General features: G+C 45.3%; 1 long non-coding RNA gene across 1 annotated transcript in view; it reads right to left on the bottom strand.

The window, feature by feature from the left end:
- The window catches only part of LOC150018560 (uncharacterized), a 231,789-nt gene that overhangs the window by 75,201 nt on the left and 140,918 nt on the right, over nt 1–15,670 (bottom strand). The window contains exon 2 of the long non-coding RNA XR_016509208.1: nt 4,268–4,323. This is a non-coding gene — a long non-coding RNA (uncharacterized LOC150018560). The remainder of the gene's footprint in view (nt 1–4,267; nt 4,324–15,670) is intronic.

Below are 15,670 nucleotides of genomic sequence, written 5' to 3' on the forward strand. Positions count from 1 at the left end.
TAGTTAATTTAAAAAAAAAAAAAATGAAAAACTGTGCAGCAGACACCAAACAGCAGGGTGTCGGTTAGAGGGTCTCTAAGGAACCTGGAGAACAAAGAGGGAATAGGATTCATGAAAGATGGTGTGGCAGGGGCTGGCTGGAGACCTCTACAACTTGCCCAGAATGCCTTAGAGAACAAAGGGAGGAGGGATTAGCTAATCATTTTTTCAGACAGATCAGAAATATTGTATATGCCACAGTACTCAACCAATGAGGAAATGGGGGCAGGGACTCCCGCGTTAGGAAATAGAAACCTCGGCCATGCATGTGTGGGTGTGCCTGCCCACTAGACAGACACCGTTCTTGCAAGGCCGCCATTAAAGCCTCGCCTTCACCGCGCCCTTTGTCTCCAAGTCCATTTCTTGAGTTTTGGACGGAGGAGTGTGCTCCTCACATCAGTCAGCCAGCTCTCCATTCCTAGTTCTGTCACTTACCAGCTGGGAAACCTGGGAAGTTCCTCAAAACTCTTCAAGCCTCTATTTTCTTTGGCGTAAAATGGTTATGATAACATCTATCTTACAGGGTTATTTAAAGAATTAGACAAAATAATACATATAAGGCACTTAGTGCTTTGCCTAGTACATGGTCAGCGATCAGTAGTTAGCCATTAATACAGGGGTGGGCAAAAGTAGATCGACAGTCGTGAGTATGTGAAACACAGAGCTTATTCTTGTATAACTATTCATTAATTACTGCATTATTTTCCATATAAACAGCTATAAATCTACCTTTGCCTACGTCTGCATTGTTCATCAAACATTTATTGATCAGTTGCTATAAACCTGCACCCTGCTAGGGGCTGAAGCTTCCAGTTTCTGCCCTCAAGAATCTCACCATCCTGTGGGAGAGGACCACAGAAGATCCAACAATCAGGATGCCACATGATAGAGCTTCATTAATGATCACCATTAAAAGAGCTATCACTAATAAGTGACAACTATTTATTATTATTTTTTGCTAGTCATTGTGTTCTACGTGCTTTATAGAGGTAAAAAACATAAGCTTTAAAAAAATTGATTTTAGAGAGAGAGAGAGAGAGGAAGAGGAGAGAGTGAGAGACTAACATCGATTTGTTGTTCCACATATGCATTCATTGCTTGATTCTTGTATATGCCCTGATGGGGGATTGAACCCACAACTTTGATATATCTGGATGATGCTCTAATCACATGAGCTAACCAGCTAGGGCAGGAGCATAAACTTTCTATTCCAAACATCTGGGTTTAAATCCAGGCATGTTCACTAAATATTTATGTAATCTGTGGCATGATAACTTCTTTGAAACTTAGTTATTTCATCTGGAAAATAGGTATACAAATTAGAAAATAATATATCTAAGATGTTACCATGGTGCCTTGCACATAGGAGGGCTTCATAAATGTCTTTTAAAGCAATGACTAGTGGTGTTTGGAGAACTGATATTGATGGCTACTGTACCCAGCACTGGACATTCTGTCTGAGTAGGTTTCAAGGCAGCATGTCCACCTGGGACGTGTGGCAGGACTGTGATATTTAGTGACTTACTTGTTGGTTGCCAGTTCTGAGCCCATCACTGGAGCCACAGGGCCTAGAGGCTAGCTACTCCATTGGAGTTGCTGGGAAGGTCTAGGCAGAATGTTCCAAATAGGGCAGGCCCTCCAGGACCAAGGCACAAAGAATCTTGGTTCGTGCAGTAAGAGGCCAAGCGAGGCTGTAAATGCAGACCTGTTACATTATACCAGGCATGAGTTCCTCGCCTGGGCGATCTGCTGCCTGGAGCCAGAGGCTTCTGTGTAGACCGCAAACACTGACCGCCCCCCCAACTGCACGCTCAGCCCCATGGTGGGTATCCCCATGCTGGGGTGACCAAGGACGATGCAGGCAGAGCTCCACACCTCATGGAACATATTACCTCTGAAAAGGAGTCATGCAAATCAGAACACACCAGCCCCAGAACTGAGCCAGTGCACGGAGAGGAACACACTGCACAGACCTAGACCTGTTTACACAAATGAACATTCTTGTAGCACAGTCTGATAAGCCTGTTGCTAAGCCTGCCTCGTTTCCTGACACAGAGCACCTTGCTCCAGCTCAGGAAAGATAATCGCTCTGGGAACCAGCTTCCTTAGGAGACCTGGCAGAATACTTTCAGTCTAAAGTGAAACCTACCTTTCAGCAGAGCTGCTCCTCCTCCCACGTCAGACAAGGGGAAACCTAATCCATAAAGGAAAGGGTTTGCGCGCACACAGTCCTGCTGGGTGTCAGTGACTGTAAGTGACCCTCAGGGAAAGGAAGGAACCCCGGATCTCTCAGCTCTGAGCATTTCCCAAACAAAGACCCTAAAGTTTCCTGCTGGGACAACATGAGACACAGGACACTCCAATTCCAGGCACACCCACAGCTATCAACTGTCAGTCCTGACACCAACCCTGTCTCTGCTGAGGTCCAAGCGGGGAGATCAGACAAGTATGTGTAGGGGCAGTGGCTGGGGAGGGCAGGAAGGGGGAGAAAGGGCTTTGGAGAGACCGATACAAATAGTAGGAGTATTTAATCTGACCCCAAAACACAGGACAAGGGAGAGCTGTGTGATCCAAGCCGGGATGAAAGAACGGCAGGCTTCCCCTTGTAATCAAAGAGTTTAATGATGCTTATTAAAAGCCCATTTCTGGGTCTTGTTGAGAAATTACCCCCGTGTTTTCTTTTTTTCATAAGAAGTGCTTCCTAGAGATTAAACACACACAACATACACACACACATTCCTCATACACATTCCCCACAAATCCCACACATCCCATACACCACACATGGAGGTACGTCTTCATAATGGACGGCCACAATTGACGACATGCCTGCATACACTGCAAAAGAGAAAAACCAGTCCCCATCCCCAAGGTTGTTCAGCACCCTTTGACATTCCAGACTTGGAAGGAGCCCAAGAGCTTCCAGCTCAAGCCATTGTCATCCCCACAAACAGCACAGCCTCTGATCCATCTTATTTTCCACATCTTGCCTAAAGCCAGACAACCTTGCACCAGCAGAAGCTCCAGAATCATTAAGCTTTGGTGGAACACAGCAGTTCAGTAGGGTCACTGCAGAAGAAGCAGGCTGTGCAGCCAGGCCCATGGCAGATTCGCTCTGATATGCTGAATCTCAGCCCTCGCACCCCTCACCCCATGGGGTTGGGGGTTGACCCTGGGCTTGCACCCCAGGCGTGTTTTCCTTTGTTATCAGCTAACCCTGTGCCCAAGCTGCCTTCACATTCAGGCAGAGAAGACATTGCTTTCTGGAATAATCCACCAGACACAGGAAAGTACCCATTACAGATAAGAATTCCTCCCCACCGCCCTCAGCCTGGGGACTGCCCTTGTGCTGATCGCCCCAACATTTACTCACTGCTAAGGGGCAGAGTACTAAATGCTCAAACCATCAGGTGAAGCAGTTGCTGTTGTCAGAAACAAATGCTTTGGAGTCAGTGAATCTAGACTTCAAGGTCAACTCTAACTCTTACTCACTATGCAGCCTTGGCCAACTCTCTAAGCCATCGTTTTCTCCTCTACAAAATGGCAATAACTTCTCTTCATCACGTGGCATTTCACAAAATGTCTTACAGACTGTAAACTCCAAAGCAGATGTTAGCAATTCTCACGATGAGACAATAATGAAGAAATGAGAGAGCTCATCAATTGGATTCCACGTACCTCAAGGGCAAAGCCTGTGTTGTTTTTGTCTTGTCATCCCCCATGCCTGGCACAGAGTACAGCCCCAAATATTCTGGCGGAACAGTTGAGAGAAGGAAGAACAAGTGACCCTATGAGTTGAGTGGCTTGCTCAAGGTCACAGAGCAGCTTGTGGTGGGCCTGGAACCCATATCCCCTGACCCTCTGGTCCAGGGCTCTCTGTTCTAGACACACCGAACAGGTGGGTCCACTGAAGGTTCAATGACGTCACCAGCACAGTGTGGGCCAGCTTTGACTGAACTCTACCATTCTCGGGGAGAGAACCAACCCGGGCCAGGCAGTGCCTAAGAGGCCTTCACAAACTCACCTGTTGCACATTTCAACTCGACAGTGGGAACAAATAGAAACCACAAGTGCACATAATGCCTAAATGCCTCAAAACCAGCCATCTTACTTCCTGACTTAAATTGCACGAATTAGTAGAGTCACAAGATTGAGACGATGGGCCTGCAGAGAGTTGGAGACTAGACAAATATCTTGTTTCAGACTCGCTTTCAGCATTATCACTTACCTGCTGACCAAGTGTCCAAGAGGCCACTAGCCCTCTCTGATTCTCAGTTTTTCCATCTGCAAAACAAGAAGACAATTACAATTAACCCCTGAAGTAAAATCCATGATAGGTTTTACACCTCATATTGATTACCAACTATTTATAATCCCAGGTAAGTGGGAAAACTGCTAATGGTCAGGGACTGGAAGAAAAGTACTTCAAAAATTAAGTGTGATCATTAATAGTTCTGTGACAGCCAAGGCACTGATGGTGTCCAACTCTTGACACAGAAAACCCAGCCTTCTAATCATTTTGGCACTTATTTTTATTTTTCATAGATGTCAAAATGCAAAGCACCATAGAGCAAACTCACTTCTAACATTGGGGGGCGGGTATTTTTCCATTATTTTTTCTTCTGTGCATAGAGTTTACCATTCTGCAGAGCAGGGGCGATGGCGGTGCACTATACTGAGAAGTACCATGCAGATAATGACCCCCCCCCCAGTGCCGTGCCATCCCGGTTGCCTACATTATGCCCATGCCTTTGTCAGTTTCCCTAAGACTTCTCAGGCCTGTGGTCAGGTCTCTGGCCAGCACAGTGCACACCTGAGCCCAGTGAGGAGCAGGTGACTTTAGGAGCCCTCGTCTGGTCTTTACCCAGTCAGGGTTGAGTTACCTCATCTGGAAAATAAGGAAACCAGACTGGCCAATCTGAGAGATCACTTTTAACTTAAAAAGGGAAGGCTAAGAAAAAGGGAAGGAAACTCATATATCTGAGTCCCTACTTATGTGACAGCTATTGAGCTAATAATATCTACAGGCATCTCATGATCCTCATAACCACTCTGGGAGATATTACAGATGAGAAAACTGCCACTCAGTGAGTTTCTGGGATCCATCCAAGACATGCTGCCATCACTTTGGGACCATTTTCACAGTTTTTGCTAAATTGATGTCTTACCTCTGCTATTATTTAATTTTTCCAAACCAATTCACATTTTCCCCTTTAACTTTATTTTTAACAATTAAAAAAAATGTTTCTGCAGCTCTTTATTTCATTCCCCTTCTCTCTATGGTCTAATATAAAGCAACCTCTCAACTAAGATAGACTCTATCATTGCAAAATGGTTGCTAACAAATTTAAAGAAATTTTTAATCACGACTATGCCACATAAAACTATGAAGTTGTAGGTTTGGGTGCTGTTTATACATATATATTTTTAATACTCATTAAAATAAATAAGTTTTGAAGTTTAAATGCTGATCCCTGTACCACCCTGCTCCCCGTGGTGCTCTGACTTCCTCTTGGAAAGAAGGGTTGCAGGTCTCTCCTTATGCTGCAGCTGGACCTTAGAACTGAAGTCCATCATATCTCAAAGCTGAAACAGCAAGCTCACCTAACACAGCTACTAACTGAAGGAACTGGGACTTGGCCCCATTTGCCCACTTCTGACCCTCTGTTCTGGGAGTGGATTCAGTTGCCCTCCTGGCCCCTCATCAGACCCCAAATTTGCAACACTGTGGCATCAGGCCACCAATTAATTTCTGTTTCCCAATCAAGGCCGGGTCATTCTGTTCTGTTAGGTCACTGGGTTTTCCGTACAGTAGATCGTATCAATGCATATTTAAGTTCCCAAAAGGGCACTCTGGGAAGAAGCTGCATAATTGCTAAAACCAAGTGTAGAAAATGTCAAGTGAAAGTGATTCTTTATTCAAAGATCCAAGATAGTAACCAAGGAAATAGGGCTGATGACATAATACCCAGGAATGCCATTGCCACTGCAAATGAGCAGAAAATCCCAACCTAGTCAGAGGTGCTGGTAGAAAGTGGCCAAGGGACTGTACTGCACTCTGATCGAAGCTGCTGTTGAGTATCTTTCTAGAGCGTGAAGCTTCCATTTCCTGTCATTTGGTTTAAAATTAATTGGCCTGAAGTTTTTATGCCTGGAGAGCAAACACACTGAAAGGCCTGCAGAACTGGCTCGGGCTTTCTTCTTGTAGGTTTCCCCGTGTCTCACTGAATGTGAGCTACAAAACCATGCAGAAACAGGAAAAACTAAGCAAACATAACCCTGATTATTCATACTCTGTCCAATGCCACCTCTTCCCTGAAGACGACTCCACCAACCCCAATGAGCATTTGTCACTCCCACCCGTGGGTTCCATCTGGTAGCACTTTAGTTACTGGATCTGTTATATTGCAGTCATTGTCTTCTTTTCTTTTAAAATATTGTTTCTTAAGCTTACTCAAGTCCATTCAATATAATAAAAATTCACCAACCATTAATAATAGGATTTTAGATATATCTCCTTCTAAACTTTCTTGCATAAATACTCTCAACACACAGACATTCACAAACATACACATGCAGATAGTTTACAAAATGGGATCATACTATACACACTAATTTAATCTCTTTTTAAATGGTTACATAGATAAACAATTAATCCTCTACTGATGGGCATATAGGTTATTTCCAATTTTTCACTGCTGGTAAAGATACTGTAATATTTTTGTGCATATATCCTTGTGTGGTTATTTGGCTATGCACTTGGACTAGACAGCTTACCATTAAAAAAAATTATAACTGCCTCCCACAAAAGACTGTATCACGTTCAATTTCCAACAGCAGTATACACACATGCCAATCCTCAGGCTCTCATCAATAGGAGGCGTTAGCAGGCTTCTGCTTCTTTTTTCTTAACCTTTGCCAATATGATAGGCAAAGGGAGCATCATTATTTTAATCTCCATGTTTTGAATATCAGTTGAACATCTTTTTCCATGTTTCATGGCCATTTGCACTATTTCTTTTGAGAACTTCAAGTTCACTGTCCTTTCCCCATTTTTTGGTCAGGAGTTAGTCTCTTTCTTGTTTGGTACATAGGGTCTGCCATTTGTCCTTTGCCTTGATTATTGATTTCAGCTTTCTTCCAGCAGCTTTAATCACAGTAAGTGGCACCAGCATCTAATCGTAGCCCAATCAGAAACCTAACTGCCTTGACATCTCCCTGCACGTCACTACCCACAGCAAATGATCATCACAGCCTATCCGTCCTACTTCCTAAGTAGACCTTAATTCTGTTCATTTGGGCCCCTCTCCACTGTCACAGCCACCACCACCTCTCACGGTGACTATTGCAAATCCTAACTGGTCTCCCCACATCCTCTTCTCTAATTCTCTCACCGTCCAGAAGCGAGAAGGATTTCTTAAATGCATATTGGATCATCTCCCCTGCCTAAAACCTTTAACAGCTTCCTAGTCCATGGAAGATCAAATTCAAAGTCCACAGTGTGCCCCTGTGCCTTACAGGCTGCATCTACAACTCAGTTTTGTACTACGTGGGTCTCTGAGCACATCCATGTCCGCTTCAGTCTCTGCACTCAGCCATAGTGGCTTATTTTCAGGTCTTCAAATGCATCAGTCTTCTTCCAGTGCAAGGTCCTGGGTGTGCTGTGCCTGCTCTGTGGAAAGTTGTTAGTGATCCACTTTGCTGGCTAATCCAGATTCCTCCTCCTGTCCTCTCAGCTTAACCCTTTGAGTGCCAACATTGCTGTGAGCGACGTTGACAAATTTTTCCAAAAGTGCCAGCGTCGCTCCCAGCGCCTCTTTTTTTGATGGCTATAAATGTAAATAACAATGGAATAATTCATATTTTATGTTTTGTTCTTTTTTTTGTATCTTAGGTTATATATTTATATAATTTTTTCTCATGTTGATCCAAATTTCAAATTACGCATGGCACTCAAAGGGTTAATCACCACCTCCTCAGAGAAATCATGAACCCCCAGACTAAGTGAGCTCATCTGTCTACTTACTGGAGTTCTCCTTTGTGGCGCATCTCACAACTGGAACCCTGTACTGTTGGCATGGTTTGTTTAATGAGCATAATGCTGCAAACTTCACGAGGGCAGGAACTGAGACTCAGCATTGTACCTATCACATAATAGGTACTTAACAGATAATTAGAGCATTAATTTCCTTTTCAAATTAGGGTAATTTCAATACCCTATCTAGCCCTGGCCAGGTAGCTGGCAGCTCAGCTGGTTACAGTGTTGTCCAGATACGCCAAGGTTGCAGGTTCCATCCCTGGTCAGGGCACATGCAAGAAGCAACCAATGATGCATAAATAAATGCAACAACGAACTGATGTTTCTCTCTCTCTCTCTCTCTCTGAAGAAAACAAACAAAACAATCCTATCTATTTCAAGGACCATGCTCTCTACTGTACGTTTTATAAATATATGAATTTGGATTATCATTCAGAAGGCAGATGAGGCTGAAAACCCAGGCCTGCTTTTAAAGGTGTGGTCTCTGGTTTAATTCAGCCTAATCATGAAGGATTGTCACACATCTTCTCATGCAAAAAAGTCAAAGCCTTGGCTTTGATAACTACAAGGTCACTTGAGTGGAAGCATCCAAAAGGCAAGGTTGATGTCCTGTGCTTTTCTGTAGCTCCCTTCTCTCTTCTCTACCCTGTGTTTTGCCCACATTCAATGAATATCTCTTAAATGGACTTAATTTTGTGTCAAATTATATAGTAATTATATCTAATTAACAAGCTTATTTAAAATAAATTTGCATTATATGGCATTATTGACTTGATGGTTTTTTCCTCTATGGATCAATATCTATATTTATGATTACTTCTTCTTAGGTTCTTTTCCTGAATTAAAAATAAACAAAAAATGTGAATTGTAGGTCAGAGAGTTTCAGCCCTCCTGTAGCAACATCTCTGCCCTGCTTCCTGAATATTCCCGCTCTTCAGCTCAGCATTCAGTGCACTGAATTTAGTGAAATTGTACTCTCTCTCCCCCTTCCTATAGTGTCTCTGGGATGGAAGCCAGAGATCAGGTCAGGGTGTGGTGCCACCATTTCCTTGGCTTAATTTGAATTCTTCTCAAGCTAACATGGAGCACTTCTTTGGACAATAATGTTCAGTTGTGTAAAGGTATCAATGGACTTACTTATGTCTACTCTGGACACACATATACTGAGGCAGGGGGTCGAAGGAGACCATCAGATCAGGGTTTACTAGGGCCTATTTTGGAGGGTTCAGACACTCATCCATGCTAAGGGTGGCTTAGAAGAATAAATGTTTCTCTCCTGCCCTAGAGGAGACTGGGTTTCAGTAGCAAAGACAAGATCAAATGCTGTAAATAGTCTTGGCCCTGCATCTGAAGCATCATCCCCAGCCACCCCTCTTGGTGCTGCTTCAAGATTCCTTTTCTTTGAATATCCCTCTTCTGGAATGTTCTTCTCCACTGAAGATTCAAGTAAGAATTGTTGGGATGTTTACTGGGGCTTGATAAGTCTTTGTTATAAGTTACTAAGAAGCATTGGCTCTGGAATAAAAGAGTCTGGCCTTGACCCCTGGTTCTATTTCATCCCAGCTGGGTGACCTTGAGCAGCATACTTAACCTTCTTAAGCCTCCGTGTTGCATCTGAAATGTGTTGCTGCAGTGCTTATGTGACTGTCACTGTCACCTATCAAAGGCTCAATAAATGTTGGCAAATATTATCATTGCTGCTATTATTATTTTAGTTACTGTAGTACATACTGTGTACTGCGAACTGTCCTAAACAAATACTATATTATTACAAATATTAGCTCATTTAATCCTCATATACAATTCTGTAAAGTAGGAACCATTATTTTTTCTCATATTATAGATGGAAACTGAGGCACTGAGAGGCTAAGAAAATTGCCCAAGATAACACAATAAATGGAAAAGCCAGGATTATAAACCAAGGCAGTCTGCTCTAAACCACTAGATTATTAACTATAATAATTACTATGTAGTAATTGCCATAATTCTTAGTTTTTAATAATTACTATTCCTTTTTGTTAATGATGGGTCTCTGCTCAGTCACACAAAACCCCAGGCAGCTGTGGTGATTAACTGGGTTAGGGCTAACAGAATGTAAGGGAGTCAGCCAAGCCTACTGAAGTTCAAAAGAGTCATCTAGTTCTTGGTAAGAACCAGGGTTTTCAGTAGGAAAGTGGGGTAGAAGCCTAGTGTTTTGTGAGCTGGGCCAATATGGTGGGAATGGAAGTGGGTAATGGGCTGTCCTTGGTCAGCCCTAGTTACTCTGTGGCTGGAAAAGAGGTACTTGAACTTCCAGGCTCCACCTACTAGGAGGGTTGAGGTTGTGCTGGGTTTCCCTCTCTCTCTGGATGGACTGAGTGGGTCAGGATCTGTAGGGGAGGTGCACCAGTGACTCACAAAGCATGGCTGCAGAAGGCTGGCACAGGGTCAGGCCTCCTTTCAGGAAGTCCCTCCTGCCCCTGCCCACAGGGTCCCAGGAACCCTGGGCTCCGAAATGCTTCTTGAGCTCTAAGCAGCTCCTCTACAGATGTGGATGGACACTGGTCTCAAGAAACCACTGACCCATGATCTCTGGTCGTATTGCTGCCAGATGTCTGAATGAGGGGAGCTCTCCCAGGGGACTGTGTATGTCGTTCCCAGCTTGATCAGTGCCAGTGAGTAGATATCTTTTTCCTGGACTTCCGCTGTTGATTAGGTCTTCAAAACCTGCTCCCTTTAGCTTTCTTCCAGGTATTTCAGAGTCAAAGAATTTCCCTTTCCTCCTGGTCAGATTCCTTTGTGTGTGAGGTCAGGGTGGCATGGGCAGTGTGGGGTGAGGAAATTGTCCCTGGGTCAGAGGGCTTGGCCCAAACAACCCAACCACCCACCGTGGCTTGGCAGAGGAAGAGTGAAATCCCAACGCCTTGACTGGCCTTCTGAAGACTGGCCGAGTCCTCCTCCGGGTCCCCAGACCCAAGGCAGCCCCAACCAGGGTCACTGGAGCTGCTCTCAGAGTCAGGTAGTGTTGTTGTTGCTGTGTGGCAGAGGTGAGGATGGGTTTTATTGTTTACCTAAAAACCTGTAAGGTCCAAAAGTGATCCATGGTGCTGCATGATATCCTCACTTCTTTTCAGCCAGACACATGTAGCCATGTGAGAGAGCCTTTTTAATTTTTAAAAACCATGCAAGTCATCTTTCCTTGAAACACCAACTTTTTTCTACCCAGCAGCTTCGGGCTCACCCTCCCAGCAACTAGCATTTCTGGCTGCCTGCTCCGTGGGTCAGACCCAGACTGGAACTGGTGGCCAGGAAGATGAATACAGCATGGTTCTGACCCATGTTCAAATCCCACTTCTGACTCCGATGATGGTGTGACACAGAGAAAGTGACTTAACCTCTGTGAGCCTCAGCTTCCTCATCTGCAGAGAGGAGAGCCTTTTCCTCACCTTCCTGGGCTGTGGTGGAAATTCAGTGGAACAGCCTTTCTCAGAAAACAAGCAGGGCCTGCAAGTCAGTCCAGAACAGCACGCACTGCTTTTATAATTTCCACCACTAATGATGGCGAGTAAGACCTGCTCCTGGCACTAAAAGGTCCACATGTTACAGGTAGCAAGGTGGGGGTGGTGGGAGATCTGTGACCTACAGTGGGATCCAGCCAGAAAGGGGTCAATTCTACAAGATAGGTGTCAAACAGGACTCATGGGTGTAGTGTTTGCAAACAAAACAAAAAGGTCCGTGGTAGGAGGTAGGAAGTGCGGACCAACGCGAGAAGAGTGAGCGGCAGAAGAAGGGGAACCCCTGAGAGCACAGGCACTAGGAAGGATACAGGGCAGGGTGCTGGGAGGCCTCACAGTCCAGGTTCCAGTCATAGGCTCATCCATCAAAGGATTTTAAGCTGGACAATGACAGGGCCAGGTGTGTCCTTCAGCGCAATCAATCTGGCTGCAGTGAGGATGGACTGGGGGTGGGTGGGAGGGCTGGATCAAGGTGAGACTGGACCAGGGAGAACCACAGAGCCAAGGCTTATCCACGGCCAAGAGGAGTGCCCCTAACTTTTTTCAGGGGGCTGCTCATTGCCTCTGCCTGCCTCCTCATCGCAGCAGGACTCCAGGGGCCCAGCTACCAGGTTGTGGGCGTGGCTGCTGAGGCGCTGCCCTGACAAGGGTCCTCTCAGGCGTCAAGCAGAAAACCATGCACCCCAAAACCTGGTCCTTTCTGACTCAGCTAGGCCAGAGCATCCCTTGCTGTAGGCCTCTCAATCCCCATGCTGTCTCACAGCCCCTGCCTGGAGCCACGATCAAGGTGGCTGAGCGGATGCCCCAGTCTCACTCAGTCAAATCAGTTTAATTCTATTCAGTTAAAGTATTTTTGTGTGTGAACGCAGGCTCAGGTTTGAGGGTAGGTATGAGATTGTAACAGACAAAGCTATGGGCCCAAGGGGTTTATAGCCAAGGACCCAAATCCGCTTTGTAACCCAAAGCTGAGTGCTGCTGCCTTCAAAGGGGGGCCAAGGGCCCGTGCTACAGGAAGGAAGGAGACAGCCATGGATTTTCCTCCGCAGAATCAGCAAAGCTACATGGAAGAAGTGGCGCTTGCTTGGGCCCTGGAGACTAAAGAGGCATTTGACGGGCAAGGGGTGAAAAAAGGGAATTCCAGGCTGAGGGAGGGCACTTGTGGGGGGACGGGTGTTGCCTTCCATGGCTGCACCACAGGGGATGAAGAGGAAGTGAGAGCAGGCAAAGGCACGCATGGGGCTGAGATCCCCCTGGGAGGGGCCTGATGCCACTTTCTACTTGCCTAAGGCACAAGAACTATGGTCACATGAGAAAGAGCAAAGCAGTAACTTTTAAGCACCACTGTGCATCTGGCAATGGGCATTACATTAACTCCACACAGAGCCATTTAGTTTGAATTTTATAACCATCTTGGGAGGTATATATTATCACCATCCCTATTTTACAACTGAAGAAACTAAGGCTCAGAGAGATTACATGAGCTGCCCAAGGCTGCAGAGGCGGGAAGGGAGCGCAAATGTTTGACTCTGAGCCCAGTGATCCTCCCCTATACAATTCCAGCTCCCTAAAGGACAGAGGCAGATGCTTAATATGCTTCAAACAGCCAAGGAAACAGAATCATCATCGCCACCATCATCTTCATCATCATCGTCATCACCACCATTGTCGTGGACGCAGAATTTTATTTCATAAAGGAGAAAATGCCCCAGATGTGCCTCATTATAACAGGATATTGTACAATTTCTGAGTATATATATGTCTATTTAAAATCAACCACTGCCAGTGATTGCCTATGGCACTGTCTGCTTATGGTGTATGAGGTGCTTCCACTGCTTGTTCATAGTAACCTTTACAACAAACCCGTAAAGCAGGGTTACTCCCCCCATTTTATAGTGGGGGACAAGGAGGCTCAGACAAGCAAAGTGATTTGCCCTGATTACGCAGAGCAGGAACTAGAAGTATGTGTCTGGGCACTCAGACCAACCTGTCAATCCCAAACTCAACATGTCAGCCGCTCAAGCTTGACCTCCAAAGGGTCCTCTTCTGCTGGTCCCCATCTCAGTGACTGATGCCCCTTTTTACCAGCAGTACAAACTAGAAACCTAGGCCACCCCTTGATAGCCTACCCCTTCACTTTGCCACCATGTGAACCCACCATCAAATCTTGCTGGTTCTAACTCTCTCAATCCTGCCCACTTCTCACCATCTCTGCCTGCACTACCCTAGCCCCAGCCTCTGTCATCTCTCACCTGAGCTGCTGCAGTGGCCTCACAACTGGTCTCCCTGCATCCTGTGCTATAGGAAGTGCGATCCCTCACCTGGCTCCAGGGTGCAGAGAACCCGGCTCCTGCTGGTAGCTCTGCCTCCTCTCACCATATGCCCTGCCCCTTTCATTTTCTTAAACATCCAACTGTCTGTTCTGTGTCAGGACATCTGCACAAGCATCTTCTTCTACCACTACTCCCAGCTTAGCAGGCCTTTCTTTCATATCTTAGCTCAAATGTCACTTCCTCCGGGAAGCCTTCCCAGACTCCCAGTCTAGATCAGCAGATACACACCAGGCTGTTGTGCCTGTGGTTAAATATGGACACAATGTCACACCAGTTGCTATCTGGTCCCTGCCCAAGTTCCTGGTTGCCTCCCACCATGACCTGAGCTTCTCCCTGGGACCCTGCAGCCCTCTCCACTGTCCAAAGGATATATCATGGCATGTGGAAGGCCCAGGACTTCTCCTGAGATTTTTATTTTTATTTTTTTATATTTTATTTTATTTATTTATTTTTTCAGATTTAATGTGTTTTATTGATTAAAATATTACATTTGTGCCAATTTCCCTTCCCTCTGCTCCCCTCCACCCGGTGGCCCCCCTCCCTCCAGTTGTCCCCCCCTTTTAGATTAAGTCCATTAGTTGTGCATACAGTTCCTCCCAACCTCTCTCCGTCTATTCCATTCCCTCCTACCTTGATCCCCAATTCCTATATCATCTCCCTCCCTCTCCCCACTCCCCCTCCCTGTTGACCTCCCCCCAATATGCTTCCCGTACCCACAGTTCCTTTTCCACTCTCGTTGCCTATTTAGTTTGCCTTTGTTTCATCTCCCTAGCTTCTGTTTTTTTAAACCAGTCCCTTTAACATCTCATATAACAGTGGTTTGGATCTAATGAACTCTTTCAGTTTTATTCTGTCCTGGAAACACTTTCTCTGTCCTTCTATTCTGAATGACAATTTCGCTGGATAGAGTATTCGTGGTTGTAGGTTTTGGATTTTCATTACTTTGAATATTTCTTGCCAGTCTCTTCTTGCCTGTAGGGTTTCCCTTGAGAAGTCAGCTGATAGTCTAATTGGGACCCCTTTGTACATAATTCTTTTCTTCTCTCTTGCTGCTTTTAAGATTCTCTCTTTATCTTTAATTTTTGACATTTTGATTATAATGTGTCTTGGAGTGGTTCTCCCTGGGTCCAGTCTCTTGGGAACTCTCCTTGCTTCCTGGACCTGCAAGTCTATTCCCTTCCCCAAGTCTGGGAAGTTCTCCTTTATTATATTTTCACTCAATTTTTCAAGTTCTAGTTCATCTTCCTCATTCTCTGGCAAACCAATGATTCTTATGTTGGGCCTTTTATAGCTGTCCCAGAGGTTTCTGATCCTCTCATTGTTGCTTCCCATTTCCTTTCGCTGCATTGGTTGACTGCTTGTTCCTTCTCCATATTCCAGTTTGTTGAAATGAACTCTGGATTTTTTTTTTCTCACCCTCTATCTCGTATGCGGTTTTGTTCCTTTCGTTATGAAAGTTTTTCGCTTCTTTCTTATCTTTTTCCTGCTCTTTTGTGAATTCTGTAAGCCACCTGATAACAATGGCCCAGAACTGAGCCTCTGACAGGTTTCTTATCTGTTCATCTGTCAGGTTCTCTATCTGCTGCCTGGTGAGCTGTGTCACCGGGATTTCTATAGTTGTCTGCCACATTTTGACAGATGCGTTTTGTTTTCTTGGGCCGGCTGTCCGGGGCAGTGCCTGTGTACGCGTCACAAATCAGCGTCTGGCGCCTGTCCGCGACCTATTTCGCAGCCCTGTGTTGCTTTCTTTGGGAGCGGGGGTCCAAGGT

This window comes from Furipterus horrens, unplaced genomic scaffold, assembly GCF_987537825.1.
Source record: "Furipterus horrens unplaced genomic scaffold, mFurHor1.1.pri manual_scaffold_2, whole genome shotgun sequence".
Classification (NCBI taxonomy): Eukaryota; Metazoa; Chordata; class Mammalia; order Chiroptera; family Furipteridae; genus Furipterus; species Furipterus horrens.